The following is a 17445-nucleotide window of genomic DNA, read 5'->3' as shown; positions in this document are numbered from 1 at the left end:
TTAGGCTCCGCGTTCAATAGGGAGATCGGACGGTATGATGAGCAATCGAGGCGTGCCTTACCTTCCTTATAAATGACCACAATATTAGCGAGTCGTTGATCATAAGGCAGCGCACCGCGATCTCTACTCTCAAGATACATGTCTTTCAAATACGGGGCCAAACGGTCAGCATGTAATTTAAACAATTGAATGGGGAGGCCATTCGGGCCAGAAGCCCTACCAGAACAAACCCCTCTAATTGCCAACGCCACCTCGTCATTAGTAAGGGGAGAATCCAGAAAGTTCCTATGCTCAAGAGAAAGACCGGCATCAGGATGTCCCGAATCATGTCCGCGTTCTCCTCCTCTGTGAAATTCCCCGCGGAAGTATACACCTCCTCAAAATACCGGGCAAATTCATCCGCAATCACCTGAGGATCCAAAGACACAACACCTGCAACACGCAGTTCCGGTACCAACCGGGAGCCCCAATCACCCTTTTCCAACCAAGCTATCAATTTCCCGGCCTTATCGCCATGTTCGTATATTCTACTTTGTGTGTTTGGGTGCTGCGTCTTTGCTTTGTCACGTGTTAGGGTTCTATACTCATCACAAAGTAACCCGAGACGGAGCTCCGCCCCAGGGTCAATCCCAGTGGAGACAGCAGTCTCCAAGACCAGAAGGTCTGCCTCCACTCTATCTATTTCCGCCCTGCTCTTCTTCTTCTGCACGGAGATGAGGGAGAGTACCTCCCCCCCCGAGCAACAGTTTTTTAAGTCTCCCACAGGGAACACTTCGACTCAACGGAACCCACATTCTCCTGAAAATAACTGTCCGTGGCACGCACAATCTCCTTCTTAAAAGCAGGGTCCTTCAAGCACCATGCGCTAATAGGTGCGACCCTACCCACATCTCCCAGTCCCTCACACAAGCGGAGCCAAATCGGCGAGTGGTCAGGCACTCCCCTCGCCAAATGGGTCACCTCCTGTATAGAGGCAGCCTGAGCCGCCGGTAATAGTACATGATCTATACGAGAAAGCGAATGATGTGCCGCAGAGGCATGAGTATAACCCACATCACTGGGGTGCCGAAGACGCCACCCATCCACCAATCCAGACGTGGCGACGAAATCCGCCAGCCATCTACGCGAGTCCTGTCTAACTCACCATCCATTACGGCATTAAAGTCTCCGCCCAGCACTAACGTTCCTACAGGCAGAGTGAGGAACACACAACCCAAATCCAAAAAAGCATCTGCCTGCAGCGCCGGGGGGACATAAATGGACAAAAACGTGACAGTCCTACCCTCCCAAAGTCCCGATATGCCGACATAGCGGCCTCTATTGTCAGACCACGTTGACTGAATAGTAAGGGGAAAGGAGTTCTTCACCAGGATCCCCACACCCCTAGAACCTGACGTAAAGCCAGCGTGAGCCACCAGCTTATAGCCCCCACGGTGGAGCGCCATGCAACGTTTACCCATGAGGTGGGTTTCCTGCAGCAACGCCACGTCAGGCGAATGTCTTCCGATCAGTTGATTTACCATAGTGCGCTTAACCTTAGCACCCAAGCCATTCACATTCTAGCTGAGGGCGGTGAACCCCAAACCCAACCTAGCGGAAGCCATTCAGTTCTCCGAAAAAGAACAGGATATCTACAAACACTCTTAGTGGGTTCTGGCCATGAAAAACAAATAAAACAACAAACAAAACCCCTCAACACCCAACCCCCATCCCTGCACCCCTGCATGTAGCATACGCACATCTCCATCTCGCAGTGTGCCTGTCACCCCCAACTAACTACGAGTATCTAAAAGTAGAAAATAACGGGGGAGAACCTTACAACAGGTAGCCCGCCCCACCACCCTAAACCAACCACAATCCTCCTCACCCCCCCACCGACATGCAAAAAGAGTCACGGATAAAAATGGTCCAAAGGAGAGGGGGGGGAGGGGAAAAAGGGGACTGTCCCAACCAGCCCCACGGAGTCACCAATCACGTTTGTGCAGTGTAGAGACAATGGCTAGTCATTGATCTTCTCCATCGGTCCCGGTCTGATCCCCAGCATCTGGACCCATGGTCCTGTCGAACCAGTCCGCGGCGACCTCTGGGTTGTCGAAAATCCACGTTTTCCCGGCATGTTCTATCCGAAGACGAGCAGGAAACATCATTGAGTACTTCACTTCCCGGGCTCTCAATCGCCGTTTAATAGTCATAAAGTTCTGCCGCTGTTTCTGTACCATCTGAGTGAAGTCCAGAAAGAACAGCAGCGATGCATTCTCGTAGGCCAACGGGCCAGAGGACCGTGTCGTTTGCAGGATGGCATCTCGGTCTCTGTAGTTCAGGACCCATGCAATAAAAGTACGAGGAGGCACCCCCATCTTCGGACGACCTCCAGGGACTCTATGGGCTCTATCCACAGTAAAAAAATTACTGAGGCCTTTAGGCTTTAGATGTTGCAGAATGAGTTCCTCAACAAAAAGGTCCAGGGTCGCCCCCTCGGACCTCTCCGGTACTCCCAGTATTCGGACGTTGTTGTGGCGTGCCCGTCCCTAATAGCCATCGAGCTTCCGAGCAAATTGAGTCCGGGCAGCCCTTAAGTCCTGGACCTCCTTCTGAAGGTCCGACACGTCATCAATAAGACTCTTCGTCTTGGCCTCCAAGTCCTTGACTTTTTCGGTCATTTTAGTGAGGTCAGCTCTTATAAGACCCACTTCGATTGATACCGAGTCTAATTTGGTGTCCATCTTGCCCAGGGAGGCTTGAATCCCAGTGACCGCCACCATCAGATCTTTCAAAGTGGGATCTTCCCTGACCAAATCGCCAGCTCTGCTCTCAGTCAGTTGACGTTTATTTTCAATTGGGGACCCCTTGGAGATAGCATATTTGTCCATTTTATTCGACTGGACCTGTCTGGAGGACTTGACTTTCGTTTGGGGCTTCTCAGAGTCGCCTTTCGACGCCATTGCCACCGCCTGATCAGGAGAAATTAACCGCTATCACGCAAATCTGGGCGATTTCCTCCGCAGTTTAGCCTCAAGCCAGGATAGGCAGACCAGGGTGCTCCGATGTGACTTCCCCACCGCGGGCCAGGTTCCGACCGGCGACTTCCGGTCCGGGAGGCCGATGTTGTTGCACTCCACCGCGGCCAGCGTCTCACTCGGGGTCCCGGCTTCCACACTCGTAGGCCCCAAAGTTCCGGGCGACGATATTTTGGCACCGGGTCACCCAATCGAACCGAAATTTCACCTGGTGACTCAGGTACTGGTCCCCCAACAGATGTCGGGGACGGGGTGCAGGATAATGTGCCGGATGGCTGGTCAGGATGTGGCGGCCGGCGGAGCCGGTGCTCAAGCGGCCATCTTGGTCGCTGGCGCGGCTCCTCCCCAAAATGTGCATTTTTCAAGGATTTCGCAAATTACCACCAACTTCAAGTTGGTGGTAATTTGCGATTCCACAAGGACAATTTGCATTTTTTTTTGCTTCATACATTGCATTTAAGGAATCGCAAAATTTGCGATTCCTTAAATACAATTGCAAAATAAGGAATCGCAAATTTTGCGATTCCTTGTTTTGCTCCAGATTTTTCTGATTACATACCATTTGGCAAGTTCGCATTCGCAAACGCTGAAATTCTGCGAATTTCGGCGTTTGCGAATGCGAATGTGCTTGATACATATGGCCCTTAGATACAACATTTAAGGCGACATTCGCCTTGCTCAAGTGTCTCTTCCTCATCATGTCAAGGTTTACTAAAAACACATACAAACATATAACCATATAAATGTAGTCTGAATTGCCGTCCATTAGCCTTACATGTCCATAGGGAGACATCTGAAGTGTATACCTAGATACACATAAAGTATGTCAGACATTCCTCAACTTATTACAGAAATTACAATCGCTGGAAAGATTTAAGATATAAGGACTGTCAATTGACCACTTCTCAGGAGAGGCCCTTCGCCCACATTATCACCCGAGAATCTGCCAAACAGTCTCTCCTGCTGCCAGTGCACTTCACACTTTGCAGATGATACATCTCGCCTGAAGCTGATAAAGCCACGTCCCGGAGGAAGACCAACAGACTGTTGCCACAGTGGGTTTTTGCCATTCGTGGGGAACACTGTCTTCATGGTTCTGCTGATAAAGACTGCCTTTGCTGTCAACAAGGTATGTATTGGCCCTTTTCACCTAAGAAACTAGTATGCAAGTTGCTCTGCCTTTCTTGCGCTCATAACGCTTAGAAGTAGGGATTAGGGTGGTAGGTTCTAGATAACATTTTATATAACATTTTAACAATGCTGGAAATGATCCTCTTGTTCTCATTATTTATATCATGTCTAGCTGCTGTTTTTATAATCTGTGTAGTTGTTTTAGATGTGCTAAGAAACAGATTGCTCCTGTAGTAACTAATGCTTTTTAATGTAAAAGTGTACATTTTTCATAGTCATTAGACTAACGCATTTCGGCGTGGTGCTCCGCATCACCTCACTGAAATGCATTGTCATGCATGTCTGATGCATTCCACATTATGTATCTAGTGTCTGAAGCGCTGTGTGGCAGCTGGCAGCATGTCATGGCTCGCCCATGGCCTGTGCTTCCTGCTCCTTCAGGCTTGGGGTGATCCGAGCAGAGCTGTGCCATGGGCTGCTGTCAGGCTCACTGCTCTGCCACAATGTATCTCATGATGAGATTCACGCCGTGGCACCACGTCTTGGCTACTGCAGAGAGTTTAAATTGCAAGCAGGTGGCTGTTTGCGGGCAGCACCCACCCAGCACGCCATCATGGTGGTGCTCAGCTCGCAGCGCTGCAGATGTCGCAGCAGACCAGCAGGGCTGCACATGCTGTCACTGTGGCTGTAATCTATAATTATGGCTGCCGCACGCAGAGAAAATTCAATATTGCTGAGCCGGCCAATCCTGGAGTCCGAATCATCAAGTAGTGTGAAACTGTTATAAGTAAGCAGACCAGCAACCGTGGAGTGTGACAGTACACTGTTAGTGTGTCAGAGGCATGTTAAATTTGGCAGCACAGCACTGACCAATTAGGCCCTCTGCCTCACCGACTGCAGTCAGAGTCAGAGCAGGGGTGTAACACAGGCCCCCGCAGCCCCCACGGTCCGGGGGCCCCAAGCTCCAGGGGGCCCCCTCAGCACAGCACTTGGGCTGCAGAGCTCCTGATTGAGCCCGGAGGGGTGACCTTTACGTGCCTTGCAGGGAGGCCTCCTCGAGTTTCGTTATGCCAGTGAGTCAGAGTGGGTGGGTGCCCACCAGACCGTCGTTTGTGAGTGTTGTAACTCATGGATAATGGGCCTCTCTCACATCCCCTCCTTGGGAGGGTCACTACTTACTCGCGGAAGAGTGGGACTTACTAGTCACTAGGTGATCTGTGGCAGAGGGTGACTAGGTTGAGTGTCAGATGACATCAGGACTGCGTAATGGCTTTGGGTGATTTTTCCAATTTTTATACTGGCAGGGGGACTAGACTTCATTGCCTCTCCCTGTGCAACTAACGAAGCCTACGAAGCCTACCCCCCCCGCACTACACTGGATTGGAAGCCGGACCCCTGGATGCTGACAGACTGAGCAACTAGACATTTCCCCCAGAAAGCCACAAAGATATACCTCTAAGAGGATAAGAGCTAGGTGGCATCAGAGACAACCATGCAGGAGGTATTCAAGAAAGTGGTAAAGGGCCAGATGACAGCACATTTGGCTGAAAAAAAGAGGGAGCAAAATAGGGCGGGCATAGAAATGAGTGAAGGTTGCTAGCCCTCGAAGGCACACTTTGTGGTACACAGAAATTGCTTTCTGAATAGAGACCATGAGGTAAGACTACCAACGGCTGATGCTCCAGGAGGCCAGAACGCTATGCAAGTCCAAAGAACACAAATTATATGAGGTGGGTAATAAGTCAGGAAAGCTGCTGTTCTGACTGACAAGGGGAGAGAAGGCCCAGAGATGGATATAAAAAGTCTTTAATGGGTGAAAGGTGGACACACAGACGAAAATAGCACAGACATTTGTGGATTTCTTGCAGCACCTCTACACTTCACGTAGGGACATCAGAGGGGTCAGGACTTGGATAGATGTCTTAGGGGTATCCCGACACCAACACTTGGATAAGTAAGTGGCAGATCTCTTAAAGGGCGAGATACAGGAGGGGACGATTTTGGAAGCATTAACCCAAATGAAAAGCTACAAATCACCACGCCCCTACAGTTACCCCCTAAATTTCTTTAAATGTGTAAAAAGCCAACTGGTGAAGCTTATCAGAACAATGCCCTAGGAGTCCAAAAAAAAGGGAGACAGGGAAAGCCCTGTAGTATGGTTTAGGGCCTACTTTTGCATGCATGTTATGTTAGCATGGCTTATTAGAAGTTTAAACGCCATTTTACCTTTTGCTGCTTTTGCACACAACACTGCATAGCTGTTTTTGTACGTTAACCTTCACGAAGGTCAACGCATGAGAAAAGGTTTGTTTTTCGGCATCTCTAGACCTACATCGTGCCCACAGTCTGTACAGTGGGTGCTGAGCCGTCAATGTTATCATAACATGTGAGCTTGTTTATCTGCATGTCCATGTAACACATTCTAGACACAACATTTTGGCAGCTGCGAGCCAAGCAAGATTCTGTCGCCTTTATCATATCACACTTGCCATAATTTCACGCACTTGGAAGATTCCAGGGATGCAGCGAGCCTTGCTGATCCAGATGTAATTTACACTTACTGAGCGGAAAGGTAATGGGGTTCCCCCAAAACAAGCCCAAGAGACCTTCCTTAGTTTATAATACATAGTTCCTGTACAGGGAGGGTGTTAAAACTAGGTGTTATATAACCTGTTTGCACTACCATTGTAATATGATTCCTCCTTTTGTATTTTATGGAATTGTAACCATGCTGCCCATATTATTCTTAATCATATGCCTGCTTATGTTGACTAAAATACTGCGCATGAGATCACGTCATTAAAATAAATATTTTAACCTTGCTGTGTCTCTTTTTGACTCCTGTTGTGAACTGGTATGAGAGTATAACAAAAGAGTGTTCTCACCTAAGTCGCATGTTCTAGGCCGTCTAATAATTGGTTACTTTGCTATAGGACGAAGAGCTAATGTGACACTGATTGCTAGCTGGTTGGGGTTTCTAGGTACTGAGGTGAGTTTCTGGTACACCACAATTCACCAATGTCCTAGGTCTCTTTGCACAGTTCTGTGTATGAGCAGAAATCCTTGCAACAGCCCAAAGAGTTATGCTTCTCATATTGTCCCATCTCCCGCCTCAATGTTGAAATAAAATTACTAGAAAAAATACTGGCGAACCCAGCGGTGGGCGGCACAGGTAAGCGCGGAGGGGTGGTGGGGCATTGCGGCAGGGCCGGTGCAAGGGCAGAGGGGGACAGGTCAACAGATGACGGAGTAGGTATAATTAAATCAATAAAAAATACCTATTCTGTCGTCTGTCAACTTTCGTCCCTGCCACGCCTGCACCACCACCCCACCGCGCTTACCTGTGTCAGCCACCGCTGGACGTACCAACTGATGCAGGTAATCCACAACATCATAGCCCTGGATCGAGCTGGCTTTATGCCTTACAGGTCCACCAGGACAAACAAGAAACAGGAGTAAAACCGTTTACCCAGTTGAGACCGGGTAATAATAGCAACAAAGAAACAACGTCTCAACAAGAATATCATGTGGAAGACTGTTCAAAGGCGAGTGTAAATCACATAGCACAGGAAAAAGAACAGGGGAGACCATTGGATAGTAGATAGGTTGTTATTTGCATATAGAAGCACAGAGATACAACTAAATTGCAGTACCCAGAACAACCAGATGTGTACTGGCAGTGTATAAGTGAGTGAACGGCGCAGTGACACGTGATTATGAAACAACAAGAGGCAGCGCAAAAACTAAAGAGGTAATCAGTGAAGGTCAAACAAAAGTATTTACATTCACAAACAAAAATTCATTATTATTGAGTGACCATTAAGATGCCCCAATTGGCGTTGTAGGGTCAATGGCGTTTCAACCTCTCTAACTTGATCATCATCAGGACGATGGTTACACGATTCGGTTAAGGAGCTCTGTCAAACAATGAGGAGGGAGAGGTCCAGAGGGAGATTTTTCCACGTATGGGACCCACGATGCGGCGTGGCTTAAAAGGCAATCATATGCTGGGGAGTGATCATTGGTGGGAGGTCCAACGCCTACTGGGACGAGCGTGCAGGATGAGAATCAGTGCTCGTGGAAATAAATTAAATCAGCAGTGGATGGTAGAATCCCTCTGGACCTCTCCCTCCTCATTGATTGACAGAGCACTTTAACCGAATCGTGTAACCATCGACATGATGATAACCTCAAGTTAGAGAGGTTGAAATGCCGTCTACCCTACAATGCCAATTGCAGCATCTTAAAGGGTGCTCTGGGATGCTAACCAGAAAACTCACTGATGGAGGTCTCACCGTACTGGACCTGTGCCTTTCCTACTGGCCGGCCAACTGGTGGTACTAACAGGCTGGTCATTTGCAGACCACAAAAAACCCTGATTAATAGCAGACGGGAGAGCCATGGTCCCACTGGGTTTTATCAAATGAATAAATGGAAAGGTGAGTCCAAGTGCCCTACCAGTTCCCGTGGTAGTAACATGGAAAAGAGAGACTAAACTGACAGGAGGCATGGTGAATTGACCTAGAGACTTCTATGTGGGATACATTGGCTTTAGCCCACCTGCAGAGGTAGGAAGGGCATAGAAAATGTGATATGCTGGGCGTTTCCAAAGTTGTGCAACATCTGGACAAACCAAGGGATGGGGGCCTTTGAGGGCCTCCAGGCACAGTGGGCCCGATTCACAGAATGAACTTAAGACTCAATCCTAAACTTACTACTATTTTAGTATTCACAGAATGCACTTACTACTTTTGGCATTCACAGAATGAATTTACTACTTTTGGTATTCACAGAAGTTAGGATTTTGTCTTAAGTTTGTCTTAAGACAAACTTAAGACAGACTTAAGACAGACTTAAGACAGACTTAAGACAAAATCCTAACTTCTGTGAATACCAAAAGTAGTAAGTGCATTCTGTGAATACCAAAATAGTAGTAAGTTTAGGATTGAGTCTTAAGTTCATTCTGTGAATCGGGCCCAGTATGTCTGTATGCCTATGCAAATGAGTGAAAAGTAAAACTTCCATCCATTTGTCATGAATATGAGGAGCAAGTCACAAATAGCAAGCAATAATGAACTAATATCTGAATAATACCTAGAAAAACCAGTGTTTAATGGGGAGCCAGGCTTTTCCAATTTCTTTCTCTGCCATATCTAATAGGAAAGATAGAGTACAAGAAGGAGCATGCTATAAATTTTAGGGAAAGCTCACTGGTGTAGAAGTTGCCCCCCTAAATGTAGACAAAAAATAAAAGTGAAGTGAGGACAATTTAGAGAGATGTAGTGTATAAAAAATTAAACAAGAACCTCCAACAGCAAATTATGATATAAGACAATAAAACACTTACTCGAGTGTTTCCCACTTACTCAAGGGTCTTAGCCCAAAGAAGTCCTGTCTTTGTGTGAGGAAAAAAAATCCCATTCACATGGTAGAGCGTAAGTGTTAGTATCGAAAGGGCAGAAAGCAATCCTTCACAGTGATGCCAGCTGGTGAAGTGGCTGACCCATTTCCATGTTCTGAGTCTGGTTGTGGGCCGAAGAAAAATGCAACTGACACAATAACAGACCTGTGTGTATAAAAAGGTGCAAGGAATGAGTGCAAAGCTAATGTACCATCTCCCTTATAGTTTTGGCTGCAAAATTCATGGGGAGGGCTGCGCTGGAGCGTTTAATATCTTGGTCTGATAACAAAAGCATAATATCTGAGCTTCAATATGGTTCTTGGCAGGGGAGAGGGACATTGATTAGGACAGGGCATAAATTTGCAGTTGATTATGGGCAAATACACTATATCTAAGGGGGGCTGTCAACACATGGCCTTTATGGACCTCACCTCGGCCTTTGACCGAGTAAACAGATCTAAGCTTTGACCCCTTCTAATAGATCTGGGCATAGAGGTCGGTTTGGTGGCCTTTCTACATAGTCTTCATTCTAATCCCTCAGCCAATGAGGACGGTAGCCTGGCTGGCCCTTGCAAGTTCAAAGGAGGGTAAGAAAGGTGTGCATCTTGGCACTCCTGTTATCTACCTTAAACGTTAACAAATTGTGTGAGGTGCTTTCAGCCGCTTGTAGGAATATACCTAGGGCTGGATCCAAACTAATTCCCGCATTACTGTATGCCGACTATGCGGTTTTGATTGCAAGGACTGTGGTGGATTTTCAATGCCTTTTGGACAATTTTATTTATTTTACAGATTCACTAGACTTTTCAACCAACCATGGTTCACGCTAACAATGAACACTGAAATTAATCTAAACTTCAGTCACAGTGAGAATTGTGCATGACAATGGGCGTAGCTCAGTGAATACTTGTGATAGAATGGCTTATGTTCACTTAGTCTGGTGTAGTCTCATCTGCAACCCAGCTCACTGGGAGTGTCTTCATCCCTTGAGGCCATTATTCAGCAGCAGATAACAGAGGGAACACATTGTCAATTTTGTGAAGGTCACTCAGGCAAGGCACTATCTCAGTCAGTGAATAACTCTGACCTCTCTGCTTCCTCTGTCTTCCCTTTTGCTCTCTGGCCCAAGCTTTATGGGACTGATTCATAATGGAAAACATACTCTTTTATGTAACTTTAATGTTTGTTGGTAATCACAAACTATGAGTTAATGGTAAGTTCAAGACAGCAGAGACCCCGCAGTCAAGGGAGGGGGAGAACTCTGCACATAAATAGATAGGACAGGTCTATCTTTTTATGAGCAAACTTATATGCCCTGACTATGGTGTCGCCACATTCGTAAACTTGCTATCAACTCATAGTTTGTGAATACCAAAAAAGTAATCTTATATAAAAGTATAAGTTAACCTTTGTGAATCAGGCCCTATGTCTCTTACCTTATACACACCACTGTGCCTGCTTTAGTAAATCCAGGTTAGCTCCAGAGAGGGACAGAGGTGCTAGTGAACCATCTTAAACTGGCTTCCAGTGCTTCTAGCCCCCAAGGAAATGCCGATGAGATAAATGGCAAGTCCAGCACTGGGACAATCTTTGAACTGTATCTATGTTAGGACACAACTCTGCTATGGCCGGTCCCAAGCCCAGCTGCAAAAAGAGGAGGGTTGCGCATGGGGAAAGCTACCCAACCAAGTAAAAAATTCTAGCCGCAGAAATACCAAAAGGCATCCCGGATTTGGGGAGAGAGCAATCTCCTTTAGAGAAAGCTATGACGTCTTGTGGTTAAAGTCAGAGATTCCTTGAAGAAACAAAGCCGATTCACCTGCTTTTGACCAAAACCATCGGCACATGGAGCATGAGGTCCATGTACAACTCAAGTGGCAGCGGAGATGACAAATTACACTCTTGCCCTCCTTGGAATCAGCGAGATCTGATTGGCACAGTCCATACAGAAATGACTAGCTCCAGGAGGAAATGCTCTTGTATTTTGGACACGAGGAAGAGAATGCCCCACATCCTCAGGGCATAGCACCGATGCTAACACTAGCAGCCAACAGAGCTCTGATTGGATGTTAAGCCCACAGCTCCAGAATCATCACAGCAAACTTCAGCACAAAGAAAATAAGGAGCAACATGAATGCTATCGAGTTATATGCACCTACAAATAATGGCAAAGAAGAGAAAAAAAGAACAGTTTTACAACAGACTCAAATCCATCCTGGAGACATGCCTTAAGAGAGACATCACCATACTGATGGGGAACCTCAATACCAAGATTGTACACAACAACAATGGGCACAAAGAAGTCATGGGCAACCATGGCCTTGGTGATATGAATGAGAAGTGTGAAAGGCTTGCAGTTCTCTGTGCCCGGAACAGTCTGGTCATAGGCGGTAGTGTATTTTCACACAAAAGAATGCACAAGGAAACGTGGGTGTCACTAGACCATTCAATAGAGAATCAGATCGACCGTGTCTGCATTGCTAAGAAGTTCCAGAGGTCCCTGCAGGATATGAGAAAGATGACAGGAGCAGATGTGGCGCCGGACCATTACCTTGTCATGGCCAGGCTAAAGCTGAAGCTGAAGACAGCATGGATGGAACCAACAAACCAACGCCAGTGATATAACACCACCTTCCTCAAAGATGCACGGAAACAGAGTGAATACCCAGCCACCGTCAGTAACAAGTTTCAAGTCCTGCAAGAACTAGAAGATGACAGAGACCCAGTAGAATGTCAGTGGGAGAAGATCAAAGAAACAATAACATCAACCTGCCAGCAGGCACTGGGTCCCAACAACACTAGCATAAAGAATAGATCTTCACCAAGACTCTCTTTGAAATACAAGAGAGGAAGGAAAAGAAAACTACAGTCAACACCAGCTAAACAAGAGCAGAAAAAGCGAAAGCTCAAGGTGAATACATCAAAACCAACAAGGAAGCAAAGAGAAGCTTAAGAGCAGACAAGCGATGATTCATTGATGGTCTTACCACAAAAACCCAGAAAGCAGCAAGCCATGCAAACTTGAAAGCACTCGACAAAATAACAAAGAAACTCTCCAGGAGATCCAGCAAGCCAGAAAGACTTGTTAAAGATAAAGCTGGGAAGACCTTCTTGGGTAATAAAGGCCAAGGAGTGGAGCACTTTGAAGAACTTCTGAACCAGCCTGTGCCGCAGTCTTCACCAGACTTACAGCCAGATGATTGAAGCAGACCAACCAATGAAGACATATGGCATGCCATCAAATATCTGAGAAATGGAAATGCATCAGGAACTGACAATATTCCTGCAGATGTACTGAAGGCAGACATTGCAACATCAGTATTAAAAATAAAAAATGAGGGAGATAGAGTTAAGGTCAGCAGGTTCACTTAACCTCCCAGCGTTGGTGCCCGCCATCACAAAAACTGAACCGCAATCTCAATGCTCTAAAAGGTTCTTAGACGACTTTCTTGAACACACAATGAGCTTCTGATGGGCCCTTCGACCATATACCATCTATATATGCCAATAGGCATCTATATCAATAAAGAATAGCACTTCTTCTCTCAACCCATCCCCAATCCAAAATTTACCACTATTTACTCTTCCTTTTGTACCAAGACACGTTCAATATCTTTATTATTTCTTGCCTATGAAAATAACAGCCATCTAGAACCGGACATCAGGCTGACTGCTGTTCAAAATTCATTTTCAAAATTCAATGTTTGTATAAAGAATTTCTGAAAGATGCTATTTCACTAAAGAAAGTCTTTCCCCCAGGAGCTCGACCTTTATGAAGATACACACCGTACCTTCGGAGTCGTTTTTTCATCATGGTCTCACATTGAGTCCTCTTTCTACATCCTCTGGCATTTTCCAATCAGGAATGCCTATGTGGGGGGACACACCTGTGACCAGTTGAAGCGGGCTAGTTTGTATATATACTCTTCCATCTCCACTCTGCATTCAGGATGGGAAGGACACAGAGAGCTACCCTGTACTGCATTCCCACAAGTAAGTGACATAATCCTCAGTACAGAAAACTTGAAATTCCACTTTCCTTTTCAACTATCCTTGATCTGATTCCTCTGTTATGTTTTTGCGTTCTCATGTTTTTCTACATCTCTATTTAGAAGTGAATGGATTTTATCTGGTCCTCTCCAATCCAATGTCCCTATACTCTTATTAAAGAATACATTTGATAAGAGATAACACTACACACCATCTAAATGTACTAGCTCAAGTCTCCTTCTTCTCTCTTCTTACCTTCCCTATAGTTTTGACAAATAGTCTCTTCCAATATGCCACATAGTAGGCCTTACTGCTTCACATGTAAGCACCTAAATTAGGGGACAGATGTATCATTGTTCCCTTTTGCGATTTCTTATTTGCGATATTTTGCGTTTCTCAAACAAGGAATCGCAAAAGGCGATGTATGTACTTTTTTGCGAATATTCTGTGATTCCTTAATAATCACAGAATATTCTGCGTTTTTTTTGCGATTTCTTATTTTGCTAATTTCGCAAAATAAGAAATCGCAAAAAACGTGAATCTGCTGATGCTGGAACCAGCTGATGACATCACAGTGAGGAAGTCTTGCTGATTACCTGCACCTGCTTGCCTGAGCCACACCCAGTGGCAGTTGGAAGCTTGTTTTGCAGCTGTGAAGACCTGCTTTGCTGCAGAATGGAGGCAGAAAATGTTCCAGGAGGTTCCTCTGGAGAAAAATGGAAAAGAAAACAAAATTTTTAAGACAAGGAACAAGAAACCGTTATTGAATTGATGGCTAGCAATCATGAGTTGCTTTTTGGAAAGGCAGCCCTTAAAGTTCCTGAGGAAAGGAAAAGAAAAATCTGGTTGGAAATCCAGGAGAAAGTGGGAGTTGTGCCACGTACCATTGATGAATTAAAGAAAAGGTGGTACGATATGCGCCTCCGGTCAAAAGAGAAGCTTGCAGCCAGGATAAAGGACTCAAACAAGACAGGCGGGGGAATTTCCACATTGGAGCAGCCCACTCCTCATGAGGAACTTGTGGAGTCAACTATCTTGCCAGAGAGTGTCAGTGGTGTGGCACAAATTGACAGCTCTGAACATGGACAAGGAGCAGAAGGTAAGAAGAATGTTTTTATATTAGTGCTGTTTTGGGTTATGCATGTTGTAGAATGTAGTGGCTGTGCACGTTGTAAATCCAAGCAAGAGAGGAACCCTGAGTCTCAGTCAAGGGGGATTTTTTTCAGTACTTTGATGTGCATTTCATTTTGGTTCCCAAGCCCAGTTTAACTGTAAGATAAATTGGCATTCAATGTTATTGATTACAGATGCAGACACCATATTTTTTCAAATTTTTTCAATTTGTTAAATTTATTGAAACAAAACAATACTGCACATCACAAACTCATATTTCTCAATCTACATCCACAGCACATGCAGGTCATTCCCAGGAGGATACTGAAGTTATTGAGGCACAAATTCCACTTGTTTCACCAGCTGAAGACAGTGCCTCTGAGGAAGTTGAATCCATTGTCAGGGAAAAAAGAAGACGTGTGGCCCCTCTGCCTTTATTTGATGAAGATGAAGTAGAGCCTGAGGTTCTAGAGATAGTGCACATGATGAAAACATTAGACCATCACATACTGGGCAAACACAGGCACAGAGAAGAAGAGCGTACACATTGGAAAGAGCAAGGGGCAGCAGGGATGGAGTAATTGAACAAACAACTGTGTTTGCTGGTTTAGAGAAGGACATGTTAAGCGTGCAGCGCCTGCAGCACAAGTCCCTAAGGTCCATTAACAGTCAGCTGGTTAAAATGAATAGAAACAACGCAGGCATGGCTGAAGGTATGAGGGAAATTGCAACATCTGTTGATAGACTTGCAGTGGCCATAGGGGGCTCTGAGGATGCACGAAACCGGGCTGGACGCCGCATGCATACAAGGATGCTTGTGTACTGTAAGGCCATTAACAGGCTATGTGGTGTCACTACAAATTTAAACAGGCGAAGTGTAACAATGCAGCGCAAGATCTCTGACTGCACAAGAAATGTTGCAAAAGGACTGGACAAAATCACAAGTGCAGTTGAATTGCAGCAAACTGTAAATTCTGGAGCAAGGGCATTTTTTTAAACTGCTACTGACCCAGATGACTTAACCAGTAGAAGTAGCAGTAATCCAACTCCTACTTCAGACAGTAGTCAGCGCAGAAGTGAAAGGCATGCAGGCCATACTGCTGCTAGCACTAGCAGGGAATCAGCACAGCACTCTAAACATAGACAGTGCAGAAAGTAATGCTTTCTATCACATAAGAATTAAAATATAAAAAACTCTGTTGCATTATTTATGTTGTTTAAGTGCAATGACCAGTGAAGTAACATGTCATGTCTCAGAATTTCATTATGCCTTTTGTTAGACTGAATAAACAAATGATATTTAGCAATGCATCATTGTTTGTGCTTTTTAGTTCTTACCTAAAAGTAATTATATGTTATGTCTGTACGTCTTTGCCGTCCAGCTGCAGCACCAAAACCAGCAGCAACTCTTCTTGGGGGGGGGGTATTTCTTCATCATCTGAAGTTTCTGAAGCACTCACATCTAAAGTAGTTCCTTTTCTCATTGCCATGTTGTGTAACATGGCACAGCAGGTCACAATTTTGCAGCACATTGCTGGATTATATTGTAATGCACCTCCACTCTTGTGAATCCTTCTAAACCGGCTTTTTAAAATTCCAAAAGTCCTTTCTATTACCCCACGTGTTGAACGGTGTGCCTTGTATCTTCTTTCATGTACATTTGATGGATTAAGATATGGGGTCATGATGAAATCACGAACAGCATAGGCACTGTCACCTGCATAATGAGAATTAATGAAGGCCTGCTTAGAACATAGCAATAGTGAATTATAGGCTAAAAATTGTTTTAAAAATAATATATTTACCTAATAGGAAACCCTCACCAAATTCACCAGCACTCAAGCGTCGGTAAAGTCCACTGTGCCTAAATATATACGAGTCATGTGTGCTCCTTGGGTACTTAGCCACTATATCAGTGATTAAATGCTTAGCACTGCACATCAATTGGATGTTGATAGAATAGTATCATTTTCTGTTTCTAAACACATATTCTGTGGCAGCAGGTGGAATGATGGAAACATGGGTACCATCTATACAACCTATAACATGTGGAAAATGTGCAATTTGATAGAATTCCAATTTTAATTCTTGAATGTCTTGCTGATTGCTGGAGAGGTAGATATGATGTTGAAGCCTACTCATCATTGCTTCCAGGAAAACCTTACAAAAGCGAGAAAAGGCACTCTGAGAGACACCTCCAACCTCAGCAATGACCCTTTGAAATTAACCAGAGGCCAAAAGGTGCAGGCAGCACAATACCTGTACATGTGTTGGAATTGATTGTGTCCAGGCTGTTGCATGTTCCAAATAAGTCTTCAATTCATCAATTAGGTCCAAAATTGTGTGTGGACGCAGTCTGTATTTCTCATAAATTTTCTCTTCAGTTTGCTGAAACAGCGTAATACGCAGTCTGAATATTCTCTCCTGCCTCTGTCTCCTCTGTGCAAGGGCTTGAATGCGCATCCTCCGGGCAATCAGGAACAGTCCAGCCATTGTGACAGCTGAAACTGCTTTGTGGAGTTCTTTATATAATTTAAACTTGGTTACCACCTGATTGGTGTTAGTGTTAATTGCGATTTCTTAAATTGCGATTTCAATGTTTTCGCAATTTGCGATTTTTTCTTACATCTATTAACGATTTCTATTTTTGCGAATTCTACATATGCAAAAATCGCAAAATAAGAAGCATGCAAAATTAGAAATCGCAAAAAAATTTGCAGATTGAACGCAATCGCAAATAAGAACTCGCAAACATTGCGATTTCTTATTTTGCAATGCGAAAAATTACATACA

At 45.0% G+C, this 17445-nt stretch overlaps 1 pseudogene; it reads left to right on the top strand.

The window, feature by feature from the left end:
- The first annotated feature begins 5800 nt into the window (after positions 1-5800).
- On the top strand, positions 5801-12921 carry LOC144762156 (uncharacterized; annotated as a pseudogene).
- The last annotated feature ends 4524 nt before the right edge of the window (positions 12922-17445 follow it).

Source organism: Lissotriton helveticus, chromosome 1_1 (genome assembly GCF_964261635.1).
Source record: "Lissotriton helveticus chromosome 1_1, aLisHel1.1, whole genome shotgun sequence".
In the NCBI taxonomy this organism is placed as follows: domain Eukaryota; kingdom Metazoa; phylum Chordata; class Amphibia; order Caudata; family Salamandridae; genus Lissotriton; species Lissotriton helveticus.
The sequence above is the reverse complement of the archived record's forward strand: the minus strand, read 5'-3'. Positions and strand labels throughout refer to the sequence as shown.